Source organism: Podarcis vaucheri, assembly GCF_965113315.1.
Source record: "Podarcis vaucheri genome assembly, chromosome: 5".
Lineage (NCBI taxonomy): Eukaryota > Metazoa > Chordata > Lepidosauria > Squamata > Lacertidae > Podarcis > Podarcis vaucheri.
The window spans coordinates 2,556,088-2,573,104 of record NC_138763.1 but is presented as its reverse complement, the minus strand read 5'-3'; the positions used below and the strand labels follow the sequence as shown (position 1 = coordinate 2,573,104).

Here is a 17,017-nt window from a genome sequence, read left to right as displayed (position 1 = left end):
ACCTATTCTCCATTTACCAGGGACAGTCCCTGTAACATCACACTCAGGGTTTGTGGGTTTGGGGGATGCCCTGTTAAAATGTTTCCATTCCTCAAGTTCCAGCCCTTTCCCAGGGTCTTTAGAAGCTAAGACTGTGCCTGCGAATCTGCACCCCTTTCCCTGGGAGTAAGCGCCACTGAGCTCAATGGGGCTTTCTTCCAAGTAGAACTATACAGGATTCCACTGCAAATTTTCCCATGCATGTGAACTTGCCGCTTTCAAACCAGGGCCTCTTTTGGACAGAGTTGTCTTGGCGACTGTATTCTGAGTTCTGGTAACTTCCAAATTAGATTACTGCGATGCGCTCCCCGTGGGGCTGCTCTCAAAGACGACCCGGATACTTCAGTTGGTCCAAAACTGCAGCAGTCGGATCACAGGATGGGGTTCAACTAAGACCTCATGGAACCCTTGCTTGAAAAAAGCAGGCTTTAGATAATAAAAAGACAGGCTAATAAAAAGAAGTAAAGAACAAACATCAGGAGAGGAGGGTTGGGAAGCCAAGAAGAAACTCTGAATGTTAAAAAAGGTATATGATGCTGAATACTTTGAAATATTGTTGGAGACTTAACAAAAGTGATGTGGGGGAAAGGAAGAAAAACGCTGCACTGGTTGCTGGTTTGTTTTTGAGCCCAATTCAAGGTGGCCTCGGTCCCGTATACCTGAAGGAGCGTCTCCACCCCCATCGCTCTGCCCAGACACTGAGGTCCAGCGCTGAGGGCCTTCTAGCGGTTCCCTCATTGCGAGAAGTGAGGTTACAGGGAACCAGGCAGAGGGCCTTCTCGGTAGTGGCACCCGCCCTATGGAACGGCCTCCCACCAGATGTCAGAGCCAGTGTGGTGTAGTGGTTAAGAGTGGTAGTCACGTAATCTGGGGAACCGGGTTCGCGTCTCCGCTCCTCCACATGTAGCTGCTGGGTGACCTTGGGCCAGTCACACTTCTGTGAAGTCTCTCAGCCCCACTCACCTTGTGGGGGAGGAAGGGAAAGGAGAATGTTAGCCGCTTTGAGACTCCTGAAGGGGAGTGAAAGGCGGGATATCAAATCCAAACTCTTCTTCTTCTCTCTTCAAAGAGAAGAACAACCAGCAGACTTTTAGAAGACATCTGAAGGCAGCCCTGTTTAGGGAAGCTTTTAATGTTTGATGTGTTACTGTATTTTAATATTTGGTTGGAAGCCGCCCAGAGTGGCTGGGGAAGCCCAGCCAGATGGGCGGGGTATCAATAATAAATTATTCTTATTATTATGAAGGTTGTCAGATTGATGTTTAAAGCACTCAGTGACACACCTCAAATATCTGAAAGACTGCCTCCTTTCCTATAGACCCTCTCGGGTGCTGAGATCCACGGAGGAGACCCTCCGACATCAGCGGCTCGGGGTGATGGTGATGCAGAGCAGTGGTGGAGTAAGGGGGTGCAGTGTGTGCGTGCAGGCTATCCCAGGTGTCATCACTGGGGGGGGGTGACAAAATGGGGTGGTTTTTCTTTTTTTAAAAAAAAAATGGGCTCACGAAACTTTTTAGAAGTGACGCAATGGTTTAAACGCCTGAAATGGCAGCATGGGACTTGCGTCTACCTACTGCCTCTCCCTCAGCAGCCCTACAGCTGAGGGTGATGCGGCGGAGAGGCTCAAAACGTCGGAGAGACTCACCCGCCCCCATGGGTGGATCGCCCCGCCCCTGGCTGCAGGACACGCCCCTGCGCCAGGCACCCGAGCGGCAGGGCCTGCTCTGCGGTGGCCCCTAAGCTGTGGGTCTCCCTCTGCAGAGATGTATGCCTGGTGCCTGCATTGTCCAGCTTTCAGAGGATGTCGAAGACGCAGCAACTGAAATGCATATTTTTCTGCCCCACCTTATCTCTGTGATTGAAAGCTGTTTAAAAGTGATTTTAATTATGTGATTTAAAGGTTGTAACCTGCCTTGGGGCCTGAGGGGGTGTGTGCAAGTAACAATAACATTTATTCATTGCATTTATATGCAACCTTTCTCCCCAAATAGCTCAAGGTTCTGCTCTCCCTCTGCATTTAATCCTCAGAACAACAACCCTTTGAGGTAGCTTAGGCTGAGAGGGAGAGACTGCCCCCCCCCCAGGTCACTCAGTGGCTGAGTGGGGAGATTCGAACCCTGATCTCCCAGGTCATAGTCCGACATGCTGAGCAGTCCCTTCGTGTCACCTGCCCCGAATCTTCAAACTTTTGCTTCTATGGGATTCCCAAGAGTTCAAATACAAGAGTGCTCTCCCTTCCTGGGGATTCTAGCAATGGAAAAGATTTAAATGGAAAACGTCGTTGTCGTTGTCCCATGCCATTATTGCAATTATTGCAAGTCCCATTTGCAGTTGAGAGAGCAGAATGCAAATACTAAGTCAAATTAAAATCTGTTTCCTCCCAGGGCAGATATGGGAGGGTGGGCTCCCAGCCTGCTTTTAAGTCCCTGACTCCGTTGTCCCGGATGGCGATAGGATGGCGGAGTCAGGGGTATGTGGGGAATAAATGGGACCCTGCAGAATTAGGGGAATTCCAGATGACGGGATGCCTTGCTGGAAACTGGTTGGCCCATCCAGAAAAATCCTCTCCCTCCCTCCTTCTCCCCTTGCACAGCTGCGTGCTCCATTTCATAGCCTGCCTGCTGTCTACAAATCACCCGCGTGTTAAAATGCGGCAGAGGGGAATTCCAGCACACTGGGCGCTGCCAAGACCCTCAAGCTCTGACGTGCCTTCGCCCCCCCCCTTCTCCACCCCCTGTCAAGGGCTAAAAATATAGCAACAGAGTCCAGAGCCTGGCTGGCAATCGTGGCCGAATGGACACCCACCATCTCCCTAAGCAGCTTTCCTGACCCTGGTTCCGCCTGGAGCATCAATGGAACAAGAGGCCAGCTTCAAACTGGGAGCAGTGCTGTGCAGTGGTTAGAATAATAATGATAATAATAATAATAATAATAATAATAATAATAATAATAATAATAATAATTTATTTATTTTATTTATACCCCACCCATAATTTATTTATACCCCACCCATCTGGCAGTTTCCCCCCAGCCACTCTGGGCAGCTCCCAACAGAATATTAAAAAACACGATAAAACAGAATGTCGGGACACGGACCTGGGAGAGAGAACCTGGTTTGAATCCCTGCTCGGCCTCAAAGCTCTCACTGGGTGGCCTTGGGCCGGTCATCTCTCAGCCAAACCTACCTCATAGGGTTCTTGTGGGGGTTGAATGAGGAAGGTAGATAAATGCAATAAATAATCATTACAACCATTTCGCCCAGGGGGGTGGTCCTGGAGGCTTCGGAAATCCTGTGGCTGAGCTGCTCGAATCGCAGCTAGCAAACAGGGGCTTCGATTGCTCTCCCCAAGTCTGCAGCCTCTAACTGGGATGAGAGGAACAGCCATGTTGTTGCTGTTTAGTCGTTTAGTCGTGCCCGCCGCTTCGTGCCCCCCTGGACCAGAGCACGCCAGGCACTCCTGTGTTCCACTGCCTCCTGCAGTTTGATCAAACTCATGTTGGCACCTTCAAGAACACTGCCCCACCATCTTGTCCTTCTCCTTGTGCCCTCCATCTTTCCCAACATCAGGGTCTTTTCCAGGGAGTCTTTTCTTCTCATGAGGAGGCCAAAGTTTTGGAGCCTCAGCTTCAGGATCCGTCCTTCCAGTGAGCACTCAGGGCTGATTTCCTTCAGAATGGAGAGGTCTGATATTCTTGCAGTCCATGGGACTCTCAAGAGTCTCCTCCAGCACCAGAATTTAAAAGCATCCAATCTTTGGCGATCAGCCTTCTTTATGGTCCAGCTCTCACTTCCATACATCACTACTGGGAAAACCAGAGCTTTAACTATATGGACCTTTGTCAGCAAGAGGAACAGCCAAAGAATGATGGAATTGTTGAGTTGGAAGGGACCCTGAGGGTCATCCAGTCCAGCCCCCTGCAATGCAGGAATCTCAGCTAAAGCATCCATGACAGATGTCCATCCAGCCTCTGCTTAAAAACCTACAAGGAAGGAGAGTCCACCACCTTCCAAGGGAGTCCGGTTCTTACTGTCAAGAAGTTCTACTTGATGTTGAGTCAGAATCTCCTTTGTAACTTGAAGCCCTTGGTTCAAGTCCTGCCCTATTGCTATCATACCTATAACCCCGTACTGCCATTCCCAACTGCAGTCCTGCCAACACAGAACTCTTTTGCAATCTTCTTCTGTTCTTTGGTGATCCCTCGTAGCCGAGTAAGATGGTCTTCCATAAACACGGTTTTAACCGTGAGTCCGTAAGTGACTGTGGAGGCCGATTCTGGATCCACACATCCTTCCGCAGTGGGGACATTGGTTTCCGGGTGGGAGTTGATCACGGTGTGGATTTGCCAAGTGTGCCTTCCTCTTAGCACATTTCTCCCTTTCATCCTGAGTCTGAGCGTCTTCAAAGCCCATGACACCTTGGGTCAAGGCTGTTCTCCAACTGGAGCGCTCACAGGCCAGTGTTTCCCAATTGTTGGTGCTTATGCTACATTTCTTTAGATTGAGAGAGTCTTTCAACCTCCTTTGTTGACCACCAGCATTACACTTTCCATTTTTATGTTTGGAATAGAGTGGTTGCTTTGGAAGACGATCATCAGGCATCTGCACAACATGACCAGTCCAACGAAGTTGATGTTGAAGAATCATTGCTTCAACACTGGTGCTCTTTGCTTCTTCCACTACACTGGCATTAGTTCGCTTGTCTTCACAAGTGATGTGTAAAAAATTTCAGAGACACCATTGATGGGAACTTTTGAGGAGTTGGAGATGGTGTTTATAAGTGGTCCATGTTTCACAAGCATACAGTAAAGTTGATAGTACAATAGTTTTGTAAACAAGCATTTTGGTTTCCCTGTGAATGTCCCGGTCCTCAAACCCTCTGCACTTCAATCAGGAGAAAGCCGCACTTGCAGAGCTCAGGCGATGCTGAATTTTGGCATCAATGTTGGCTCTTGTGGAAAGATAACTGCCCAACATTTTCCAGCGTTACACCGTTGAGTTGGATTTGTGGCGCTGCAAAGAGGTTATTTTGTACATGTTGGTGCAGCATGCCTGCCAACACAGAACTCTTTTGCAATAAAATGATACAGTCACAAAGACTAGTATGTTGTGTTCAGATTTCATAAACCTATAGATCTGCTTAACTGGCAGTATGTTCAGATTGGGATCCCTTCCAGCTCCTAGGAGCCAGCTCCTAGGGGTTGAGGGATCTTTGCCCCCACCCCAAAATAAAATATTTGAGGGGGCCAGGCATTGCCATTCAAATCGGTCAGGTGACCAATTATGTGTTGAAGGAGCCAATTTTGTACACTCTGAACCCCTCCAGGAGCGGAGTTTGGGCGAGGAAGCTAATGGGGAATTCTAAGTCTGCAAATAGTTTAAATGAATTTGGTGTATGTAAATAAACTCCTATGGAAGAGATGACAAAACGTGAAGGCAGTAAATCTATTGCCCCAGCAAGCAAATAGGAAAGTCCGTTTGGTAAGTTTATTTCCATTATACAAGTGGAAAAACTGAGGTCAGTTTATAAATGGTTGCATCTGGGGGGTTTTTTTTGGGGGGGTAGAAAAGGAAGCAAGGCATTTTACATATTTTTAAGCAGCTGTTTAGAGAAGGTTTGTTTGCTGAATAATAATAATAATAATAATAATAATAATAATATATTTATTTATTATTATTTATACGCCACTCATCTGGCTGAGTTTCCCCAGCCACTCTGGGCGGCTTCCAACAAAATATTCAATATCCCTCCTTCCCTCTGCGGGTCCTTTGAATATTTTAATGAACTGCATATTGTAGTTCATCCCAATTATAGTCATCCAAAATGTCCAAAGTGCTTGTAACATCTCAAGAGTTATTCAAAGCCTGCCAAAGACTTCAAGTGTTTACAGTGTTCTTTCAAATACAATCTGTATTTATCCCATTCTCTGCTGAGGTTTTGTCCTCCTGATTCCTGATTTTCCCAGTCAGTCTAGCTATCTCTGCATAGTCTAGTACAGGGGTCTGCAACCTTTAAGACAAAAAGAGCCACTTGGCCCTGCTTCTGAAGAAAAAAACAACTGGGAGCCACAAAACCATTGCGACATTTAAAACAAATATAACATGCCTTTATCCGTGGCTGGCCTACCGGGGGTCCAAAACAGGGACGTCATCTTCCTCCTCGCAGTCGTAGACCTGCATGCACGCCGCTGCCCTCCGATCTGACAGCGGGCGGGAAGGTGACGTCGGGACGGTGCATGACTGATGCACGCACTGCCCCCATGCGACGTCACAGCCAGTACAGCGCCCGCCACAGTGGGGAGTGTCGGAGCGCACAATGCGCCTCCTTCCCTCGCTAGTATCCGCCCCAGAGCCGTGGCAAAGGTGTAAAAGAGCCACATGCGGCTCCGGAGCCGCGGGTTGCAGACCCCTGGTCTAGTAGTATCATCTGCCAATCCATTTCCCCAGGCACTCTGGGCTGCTCCCAACAGAATACAATAAAACATCAGACATTAAAAGCTTCCCTAAACAGGGCTGCCTTCAGATGTCTTCTAAATGTCATATAGTTCTTTATTTCCTTGACATCTGGTGGGAGGGCGTTCCACAGGGCAGGCGCCACCACCAAGAAGGCCCTCTGCCTGGTTCCTTGTAGCTTCACTTCTCGCAAGAAGGGAACCGAATGGAGGCCCTCGGAGCTGGACCTCAGTGTCTGGGCAGAATGATGGGGGTGATCAGATTCTCCAACTACATTTCCCAGGAATCTTTTGGGTGGGGTGGGGAGGCATGGGGAGAGCCGAGACTGTGAGAAGGCTGCTGGGGCGCTTCAAACTTATCGTAATGGATGTGGCCTCAGTCGGTTTGGGAATCTGTCTGGGAAGAGTTGAAGAAGGAAGGAGAAGGAAGACGCAGCCCCGAGAAAAGAGAGTTTGGTTTATTTCATAAACTAATAAAGCTTGGGCTCCATGATCACTGCAGATGGTGACAGCAGCCACGAAATTAAAAGACACCTGCTTCATGGGAGAAAAGCAATGACAAACCTAGGCAGCGTCTTAAAAAGCAGAGACATCACCTTGCCAGCAAAGGTCCGTATAATTAAAGCTATGGTTTTCCCAGTAGTAATGTATGGAAGTGAGAGCTGGAAGTCCTGCTGGCCACGTGACTCGGAAGCTGCACGCCAGCTCCCTTGGCCAATAAAGCGAGATGAGCACCGCAACCCCAGAAGTCGGTCACGACTGGACCTAATGGTCAGGGGCCTTTACTAAATGAATATTTTAACAAGTAAAACAGAAAATTTAATAAAAAATTATACACACGAAAAAGAAAATCAACTTTGCCTCCAAACTCCATCAAGGGCCTTCTTCCCATGATACTCACAGCACAGAATCTCTGCAGTGCCGTCTACGGCTGGAATGGCAGCTGATAAATGAGGATCATCATCATCATCATTTACCGTAGTTTTTGCTCTATAAGACGCACCAGACCACAAGACGCACCTAGTTTTTGGAGGAGAAAAACAAGAAAAATCTGAATTTCAGAAGCCAGAACAGCAAGAGGGATTGCTGCGCAGTGAAAGCAGCAATCCCTCTTGCTGTTCTGGCTTCTGGGATAGCTGCGCAGCCTGCATTCGCTCCATAAGACACACACACATTTTCCCTTACTTTTTAGGAGGGAAAAAGTGAGTCTTATAGAGCAATCTGGTAATTTGTATGCCCCCATTTCCATAGTTAAAACAATGCTCATTCTGCACAGGCAAAGGGCTTCTCTCTCCTACTAATAAACCTGTTTAATCATCACCTCCCACCCCAACAACAAAGCACAGCTCTTTTCTCTCAGTTCCCCAACAGCCTTTAGCTGCATCCTGTTTTGCAGGAGCCTCTCAAATTTCGCAAATAGGCTAACGGCCCCAGAGCAAGAGGAGGGCATGCAACTCCCGGCACCGTGCAGAAATAAGGAGGGCCGTGTGCGATTTAAGCCACCCCCTTTGCAACCTCTCTTCGGTTCATCTACAGGTCAGCGCCTTCCTGCAGGCTCCAGCACCCCAATCCTGCCAGAGGTCATCGGATCTCAGTGCGCCTCCCAGAATGACATTTGCTTGCTTGCATGCATGCTTAAGTTGTGTGGCCTTCAGTGCTAGTCAGCGGCCAGGGGGAGAATGAAACTGATGGATTGATTTCATTTATCTTCTTTGGCAATCCCTCGTAGCCGAATAAGATTGTCTTCCATAAATACGGTTTTAAAAGTGAGTTCGTAAGTGACTGTGGAGGCCAATTCTGGATCCACACGTCCTTCCACAGTGGGGACAGAGGTTTCTGGGTGGAAGTTGATCCCAGTGAGGGTTTGCCAAGCGTGCCTTCCTCTTAGCACGTTTCTCCCTTGCGTCCTGAGTTTGAGTGTCTTCAAAGCCCCTGACATCTTTGGTCGAGGCTGTTCTCCAACTGGAGCGTTCACAAGCCAGTGTTTCCCAATTATTGATCTTTATACTACATTTTTTAATATTTGCCTTGAGAGAGTCTTTAAACCGTTTTTGTTGACCACCAGCATTACACTTTCCATTTTTGTGTTGGAAATAGAGTAGTTGCTTTGGAAGATGATCAGGCATCCGCACAATAAGACCAGTGCAAAGAAGTTGATGTTGAAGAATCATTACTTCAACAATGGTGATCTTTGCTTCTTCCAGTAAACTGGAATTAGTTCTCCGGTCTTCTCAAGTCATGTGTGGAAATTTTCAGAGACGCCATTGATGGAATCTTTTGAGGAGTTGGAGATGGCGTTTATAAGTAGTCCATGTTTCACAAGCATACAGTAAGGTTGGTAGTACCATAGCTTCTCTCTGCAAAGAGGGACTGGTTGTTAAACCACTGTGGGAACTGCAATCCTCAGAGGAGAATAGGGAGGTTCCTCACAACTCTCAGCGCCCTTACCAAACTACAGTTCCTGGGATAATCTGTAAGAAGACTTTCGCAAGAAAGGGATACGTCACACAGTGACTTCACCCAATGAGAGGGGAGTGTCAGAGCTCAAATGCTCCACATGTGATATGTGGTGGACTTGTAAAAGGGTAAAAGAGTATTGGGAAAGAATTTGTCATAAATTGAAAAAAATGTTTAAAAGTTCTTTTCCCAAAAAAACCCCAGAGTCCTTTTTCCTTTTCCATTCAGATGGAAATCCCCAGGTGTCAAAAAAGGTTATTTATGTATGCCACTACCACGGCCCATGTTTTGTTTGCCCCCAAATGGAAAACAAGCGAGGTCCCAACCAAAGAACAACAGCAACTAAAAATGATGGAATAAGCACAGATTGCAGACCTAACTCACAGACTAAGAGAACAGAAAGAACATACATTTAAGGAAGATTGGGAAAATGTTTATTGAATATATGGCGGGGGGCAATTGTGTACACTTGAAAACATTGGCAGCATTAAGATCAATTCAACATTGTAAATAAGTTTTGATGGATGCAATGATGGAATACTGAATTGTTTAGTTTATGTAAAATATGCAGGGATTTATGTTATGCAAAATGGAAAGAGAAGAATAAGGGAAGTCATTGATATTTTAAGGTTGTTTAAATGAATATTCTAAAATGTAAAACAGAAAAGTTTAATAAATAATTATACCCCCAAAAAGCGAAAAGGAAGAAGGCATTGATGCTTAAAGTGGTATGATAGTGCTCTAAGTGCATAGTGTGATTGTAGCTTTATTGTTGTTGTTGTTTAGTCGTTTAGTTGTGTCCGGCTCTTTGTGACCCCCTGGACCAGAGCATGCCAGGCACTCCTGTCTTCCACTGCCTCCCTCATGCTGGTAGCTTCGAGAACACTGTCCCACCATCTCGTCCTCTGTTGTCCCCTTCTCCTTGTGCCCTCCATCTTTCCCAACATCAGGGTCTTTTCCAGGGAGTCTTCTCTTCTCATGAGGTGGTCAAAGTATTGGAGCCTCAGCTTCATGATCTGTCCTTCCAGTGACCACTCAGGGCTGATTTCCTCCAGAATGGAGAGGTTTGATCTTGCAGTTCATGGGACTCTCAAGAGTCTCCTCCAACACTAGAATTCAAAAGCATCAGTTCTTCGGCGATCAGCCTTCTTTATGGTCCAGCTCTCACTTCCATACATCACTACTGGGAAAACTAGAGCTTGAACTAGGCGGACCTTTGTTGGCAAGGTGATGTCTCTGCTTTTTAAGATGCTGCCTAGGTTTGTCATGGACTTACTTCTGAGCAAATATGTTTAAGATTTCACTGCTAGATTTGTGCCTGCATGTGTTTAATCCTACCACTGTGTCTTAGATTTTAAAACTTTTAAATGACAATTCAATCATTTTTCTTTAAAATACTTTACTGGTTGCCTTTTCTTTCGCCATCCACTCTGGGGGAAAGGTGGTAAAATCTATCTATCTATCTATATATATATTTAAAAATACAATTTGGACCTTTTGTGTAGGTTTGTGGACACCCCAGGCCATTTCTCCTGGACGGAGAGTTATTACCGCTCTACCATGCCTCAAGGCTCGCAGGCGAGAGAATATGGCCATCCGGAAGTTTTCCAGCAAATCTGGGATATCCTCGATCATCAGTGAGTAGCAAGATGGATGAATCGGACGGGGGATTGTCTGGTGTGGGGGTGTGTTATGTTCAACTTCTTGAACTGGAAGGGCCTTGGAGTCCCACCCAACAGTTGCTCAATATGTTGAATAGGCAGCCAGTAAATTTCTCCATCTAGCCTAATAGTGTCTACTCTGACTGCCAGCACCTTAACTGAAGGTGCTCGGATCGTAACTCAGTGGTGGAGCACACCTGCCTTGCGTCTCCAAGTAGCAGACTCTCCAGGTGTCCCTATTTTCCAGGAACAGTCCTGGATTTACCGATGCCATCTCGGTTTCTGGTTTGAGGATGCTTTGGCCTGATCCAGCAACCAGACTCTCCTTGTGTGGGCTTCCATCTTTTTATATATATATATGATATTTATTGAAATTTTTTGAATTACAGAGAAAAAACAAAGCAGAAAAAGAAAAAATAAAGAAAAAAACAAACCACATCAAACAATACAAATTCAAAAAACAAAAATACACCGCAAACAGACAAAAATAAATCCATCATTCTCCAATCCTCAACTCTCATTACCTTCTTTCGTTGACCTCCTCCTCCTCCCTTTTTTTGTATCTGGTTAATAATTATCACAGCAAATCCTTTCCATATTTCATAATATTCTGTCATTACATTACCTTAATCTATTTTCATTTTATCTTATAGAAAACCTTAAAAACTTAAACCTTAAATCTTATTTTTACCGACTTCTCACAACCATAATATTCTTACCTAATTCTTTAAACATTTTTGCTAGAGCCAAGTAATTTCGTTCCAACATTTTTCTAACATTCATCAATTTTATAAAACAATCCTGGTAATAAAAAGAGAAATAAAAACAATCCAATCTTCATCCAGCGTCCCTTCCTCCTGGTCCCGGGTTTTGTCAGTCCTTTTTATCCCATCAATCTAGCGCATTAACCTGGTATTATATGCGAGGCCCTTAAATCTCTTCCATGTCCCTTCCGCAGCTCTTCTTCATATTCTCCTTTCACTCATGGGAACTCCAGCTTGGTGATGTTTTTGACCCTTTTCAACAAATCAGCCCCTTTTCCATACTCCAGAATCAACTCCATGTGGTATTTAAAAACATGTTTCAGAATCCCTCCAAAATTGAGAGCCCCCACAGCTCCAAACATCTCACGGCCCATTGCCACTCGGAAAGTCCAAACATCCCTGCATGGGGGGGTCTATCCAACCCCCCCATTTCCAAACCAATCCAAACTTTATCTTTCCAAATCTGGCTTTTTCCAAGTTCATTTGTCAAGTCCAAAAGCTCTTGTTCCTGCAAGGCCGCAGCTCCCTCCATCTCTGGCGCCCAAGATTCAGCAACATCCTCTTCTATCAGCTGCTCTGTTAGGACACACTCCTGATCTAATTCCTGGGTGGGCTCCACATAGTTTCCCACTGCCTGTTCAAAAATTCTGGCTGCATTAGTCATCAAATCCATCTTCTCACTTAACTGTTCCAGTAGGGCACTTGTTTTACAGAGAGCACACAACAGAGCCTCTGAATACATTGTCCTACAAGGTCACAAGTCCATTCCCACGATTGTAATCTGAGACAGCTGCAAGCTCCCTGGAATTAGTTACAGTTTCACAGTCTCCCTCTAGGGGGAGAACTTCTATTTGTTCTTGCAATAAAATATCCTTTTTGAGATATTTTGTCAATATTTGTTCCTTTAAAGTGCGAAAGGAAACAGTGGAATCACTATGTTTCTCTTCCTTTAACTATCTGTCAAAAACGTTTGTCTCTGGTCAATGAGCTTCAAACGTCAATCCTGACACCCTGCTCCAGGATCAGGACGGTGGAAAGTTACTTTACTTTAAACTCACTTCTGCAGGTTTAAACAGTCCAAAAAAGATCCCCCTTCTTCTCCTGCTGCCGAAGGGGGGTTCAACAATTTTAAATGATGAAAGCCAATCCTTTAGAAGCGATTTTCTGAGCTCTAGTTTACGTTGTCTTTGCTTTATTCTGTCTACAAAGAAATGGAAGGCTGACTTCCTGTTTAGACCTTCCCATTTCAGTACCAAATTAAAGTAAATTTTTAAGTCCAATTCCTTTCTGCTCGCAAGTCCTTATTTAAAGTCCGATTGTTCAAAGTTTTAGTACTCACGAGTGCTTATTTTAGAAGCCAAATTGTCCCAGGAAAAAGGCAGCGTTCTCCGGCAACGGCTGTGCAGCTTCGCTCCATGGAAATAGCAGTTGACTCACAGCACCGCGCCACTTCCCCCTCTTCACTTCGGAGCCCGTTAGTGGGTTCCTTTGCGGGTTGGGGGGCGCTAAGGGTGCCCGCCAAGTCCCATGGTCACAGGCTTCATCCGCCTGTGATTTTTAGCAGGGTCCCCACTTCGCCGTAGCGGAAAATACCCGTTTCACACAGAGCTAGTCCCTCCAGTTCAGAGGGAGTCCACCATTGCCGATGGCGCCACCCCGGAGGTCTCGTGGGCTTCCATCTTTGATGTCCAGTAAAACACTTTTCAGACCCCTCTCCTATTCCACAGGCCGATCTGCTCGGTCCAGCCCATTGACTTGAATTTCCTGGAGGAGCAAACGGAAAATGGCCCGGCGAACAAAATTGAGATCAGCATGGATTGCATTCGGATGCAGGATTCGGAGATCAGAGACCCAATGTGGGTGAGTAGCCAATGCCGGGATGCTGGGGTTAGGATGTTGGGCTAGGATCCAGGACGCTTGGGCCAATCACGGACGCTTATCTTAACCCGCCTCACAGGGATGTTGTGAAAATAAGATGAGTGTCTGTGTCTTGAGGAGAGAACCACACACTCTGCCTTGAACTCCTGGGACGAAAGGTGGGATATAAATAAACCGTAGTCCAGGGCATATGTGGAAAGAAAGGTTGGATTTTTTTAAAGTACCAGTTTATCATAGAAGGTAAACCTGGGTCAAAGTGGTGGTTGCATGGAAAATATCGTATGTGTGGATGTGCAATGCTTGCTCCCTGCCAAAGGTTTTGGCAAGCTGTACTTGATCATGCATTATTTTTTGGCTTTTAATTATCTGCGGCCTCTTTGAATGGGAGGGATGTTCTTATTGTGCATCTCAAAAATAGGATCGCGCTTTAGATCTTCCTTCGTTTTCTTTCATGCTGGTTTTAACGTATGTGTTTCTTGGTTGTAAGTCATGACGAGTTCCCTTGGGGAAAAAGTGATTCTTAAACTTAATAAAGCGAGAATAACACCGTGGCGGAGTTCTGTGCATCGCAGAAGCTTGCACGCGTCCTTTCAAACTTGGGTCCTAATCAAGAGGACCCCTCCGCTTTTTTTTTATCTCAACCTCAGGAGAGCTGTCTTGTTGCCCCAAACCCAAAAGTCCTGCTCAGGTTGCGGGAGAGAACGACCTTTCCTCCCCCCCCCCCGCATTGCCATGGGTTGGACTAGATGATCATCGGATCCCTTCCGACTCCTTTCCTCTCCTTTTTAGTTGAAGTTAAATCCTTTGAAGACAGAGGTCCTTTGGTTGGGTCGGGATGATATGGGACTGGGGGGGGCAACTCCCATCTCTTGTGGGGGCGCAATTAGTGCCAGCACCGTCCGTTAAAAGTTTGGGTGTAATCTTTGACACCTCCCTTTCCATGGAGGCACAGATTGCAGCTATAACAAAGGCGGCATTTTTTCATCTCTGCCAAGCTAAGCAGTTGGCTTCTTACCTCTCTCGCCCTGACCTACCACTGTGATCCACGCGACAGTCACCTCGAGACTGGATTATTGTAACTCGCTCTACATGGGGCTGCCCTTGAAACTGACCCAGAAACTCCAGCGGGTGCAGAATGCCGCGGCGAGACTCCTTGCAGGGTCTTCGCTGCAATATCACATTCATCTGGTGCTATACCAGCTGCACTGGCTCCCAGTGGAGTACAGGATCAGGTTTAAGGTGCTGGTTTTAACCTTTAAAGCCCTATACGGCCTAGGACCCTCGTACCTACAGGACCACCCAGTGGCGTAGCGTGGGGGGTGCCAAGGGTGCCGGCCGCACCGGGCGCAACATCTGGGAGGGCGCGAGTCCAGAGGGAAGGGACAAGTTCCTTCCTCCGCCGGGCTCCCCGCAGCCACCGCCAGCCTTGCGCCCTAGCGCGCGCGCCCCCCCCCCGCCGCCGCTGCGGCTGCGCTCCACTCACTGCTCGCAGGAGGAGCAGCCGCTGCAGCAGCGCCGACGCCGCCACCGGCGCCTGGCCGGCACGGGCAGCCTCCGCACCCCAACGTGCCACCGGGCCTCGCCGCGCCCTGCGCTCCCCAAAAACCTCCGAGAGGAAGCCGGTGGGCGGGCGAGGCCCGGCTAAGCCTCTCGCCAGCGGGTTAAGAGGCTTTCGGTTTCGTCAGCAAGTTTGGCGGGCTTGCTCACGAGTAAATGAGTGGTGGATCATCCCCCTAAGGGTGTGTGTGTGTGCTAAAGAAAGGCTTCCGGTTTAAGTTCTTTGTTACGCTGAATGTTTATCTTTTAAAGATACATAGTAATAATAAAAATAAATGAGAAAATCGAAAGGCGTTTGATTTTGCTGTGCATGGTGCCCTTTGGGAACTGGCAAGGTGGGTTTTGAAGCTACTGCTGCAGAGTGGCGTAGCGTGGGGGGTGCAGGGGGGCCCGGCCGCACCGCCCGCACTGGCCGCAACATCTGGGGGTTAGGGTTAGGGGCGCAAATCCACTGGTTAGGGGGCGCAAATTACTTGCCTTGCCCCGGGTGCTGACAACCCACGCTACGCCACTGGGACCACCTCTCCTGGTAGGTCCCACAGAGGACCTTATGGTCCTCAAACAAAAACACCTTGGAGGTCCCGGGGCACAGGGAGGTTAGGCTGGCCTCAGCCAGAGCCAGGGCTTTTTCGGCTGTGGCCCCGATCTGGTGGAATGCTCTGTCCCAAGAAACTAGGACCCTGAGGGACTCGACATTTTTCCACAGGTCCTGCAAGACGGAGCTGTTCCACCAAGCCTTTGGCCAAGGCACAATCTGACCCCCTCCTTCGGTAATCCACATAGAACTCTAGCCCAATGGTTGCCATGAATTTGATTTGAACTGATTTTATAATGAACTGATTTTAGAATGCTGTATTATTTTAGTGTTGTTAGCTGCCCTGAGCCCGGCTTCGGCTGGGGAGGGCGGGATATAAATAAATTATTATTATTATTATTATTATTATTATTATTATTATTATTATTATTATTCGTGAGCATTTGCTCAGCTGCTGGGAGACGTGCTCTTCCCCAGCTCTGTGCCCCGGGGCGGGCTGCCTGCTGCTGCCGCCGTCCTCCTGGGAGCGTGGGGCCTGCTCCTTCCAGGCCGCTGCCTCCGAGGCATGCCGCTCTTGCGATTCAGAGCAACTCTGGCGTGTGGCTCTAATCTGCTGTTGACTCAAGGCCCGCCGCTAAGTGCTCTCTGCCCCCGTCTTCCCTGCAGAAATATGCTGCTCTCCCGGCCCTCTGGCTCACGCCCCCTGCACCCATCCACCCAATTCATTCAGTCGCTCATTCATTCACAAAAGGCTTTTGGCGGCCACCACCGGTCTCGTTCCTCCTCCCGGGACTCTGTGCAAACAGTTTGTTCTGGAAACAGGGGAAAGTTTGTCTCTCTGCCCCCGCCCCCACTCCCCTCTTTTTTATTTATTTAATAAATTGTCAAACATCACTTGACAGGTGGCAGCCCAGCCTGGCGGAGGAGTCGGCTGTTTGCTTTGCAATTCCCCAGGAAGGCAGCGAGAGGAACCTGTCGCCCCAGGCGAGGTGTTTTGCTGCGTTTAATCAGAAATGCAGCCCTCGCCTCGGCCCTTTCTCCCCCTCCTGCTTTCCCCCTCTGCGTTGCCCCAGGCCAGGCGGACGCCCAGCACCTGCCACCGGTCTCACCCTGCGGTGCCACTTCAGAAGAGGCAACGGCCTCCCTCTCTCTATATATATCCGTAAAACTCTCTGCCAGGGCAAGGGAGGGTTGGGAAATGGGGGCAGGTAAATATATAAAGGAATGTGGAGGTGCAAAACCTTCAGGGACAGAGCTGGCGGTAAGAAAGCTCAGTTGGTAGGAGATCGAGACTCTTAATCACGGTGTCAAGGGTTTGAGCCCCACATTGGGCAAAAAGATTTCTGCATTACAGGGGGTTGGCCTAGATGACCCTCGGGGTCCCTTCCAACTCTACATTTCTATGATGTTGATGATGATGATGATGATGATGATTTATTGTTTAAACCCTGTGCATCTGGCCAGGTTTCCACAGCCACTCTGGCTCCCCACAGAATCAATGATGATGATAATAAAACAATAAAACATCAAACATTAAAAGCTTCCCTAAACAGGGCTGCCTTCAGGTGTCTTCTCAAAGTCAGATACAGTGGTACCTCAGGTTACATACGCTTCAGGTTACATACGCATCAGGTTACAGGCTCCGCTAACCCAGAAATAGTGCTTCAGGTTAAGAA

At 47.6% G+C, this 17,017-nt stretch overlaps 1 long non-coding RNA gene across 1 annotated transcript in view; it reads left to right on the top strand.

The window, feature by feature from the left end:
* The window catches only part of LOC309533347, a 30,420-nt gene extending 17,195 nt beyond the window's left edge, over positions 1-13,225 (top strand). Inside the window, exons 2-3 of the long non-coding RNA XR_014220150.1 lie at positions 10,452-10,583; positions 13,099-13,225. This is a non-coding gene — a long non-coding RNA (uncharacterized lncRNA). The remainder of the gene's footprint in view (positions 1-10,451; positions 10,584-13,098) is intronic.
* Positions 13,226-17,017: the final 3,792 nt, after the last annotated feature.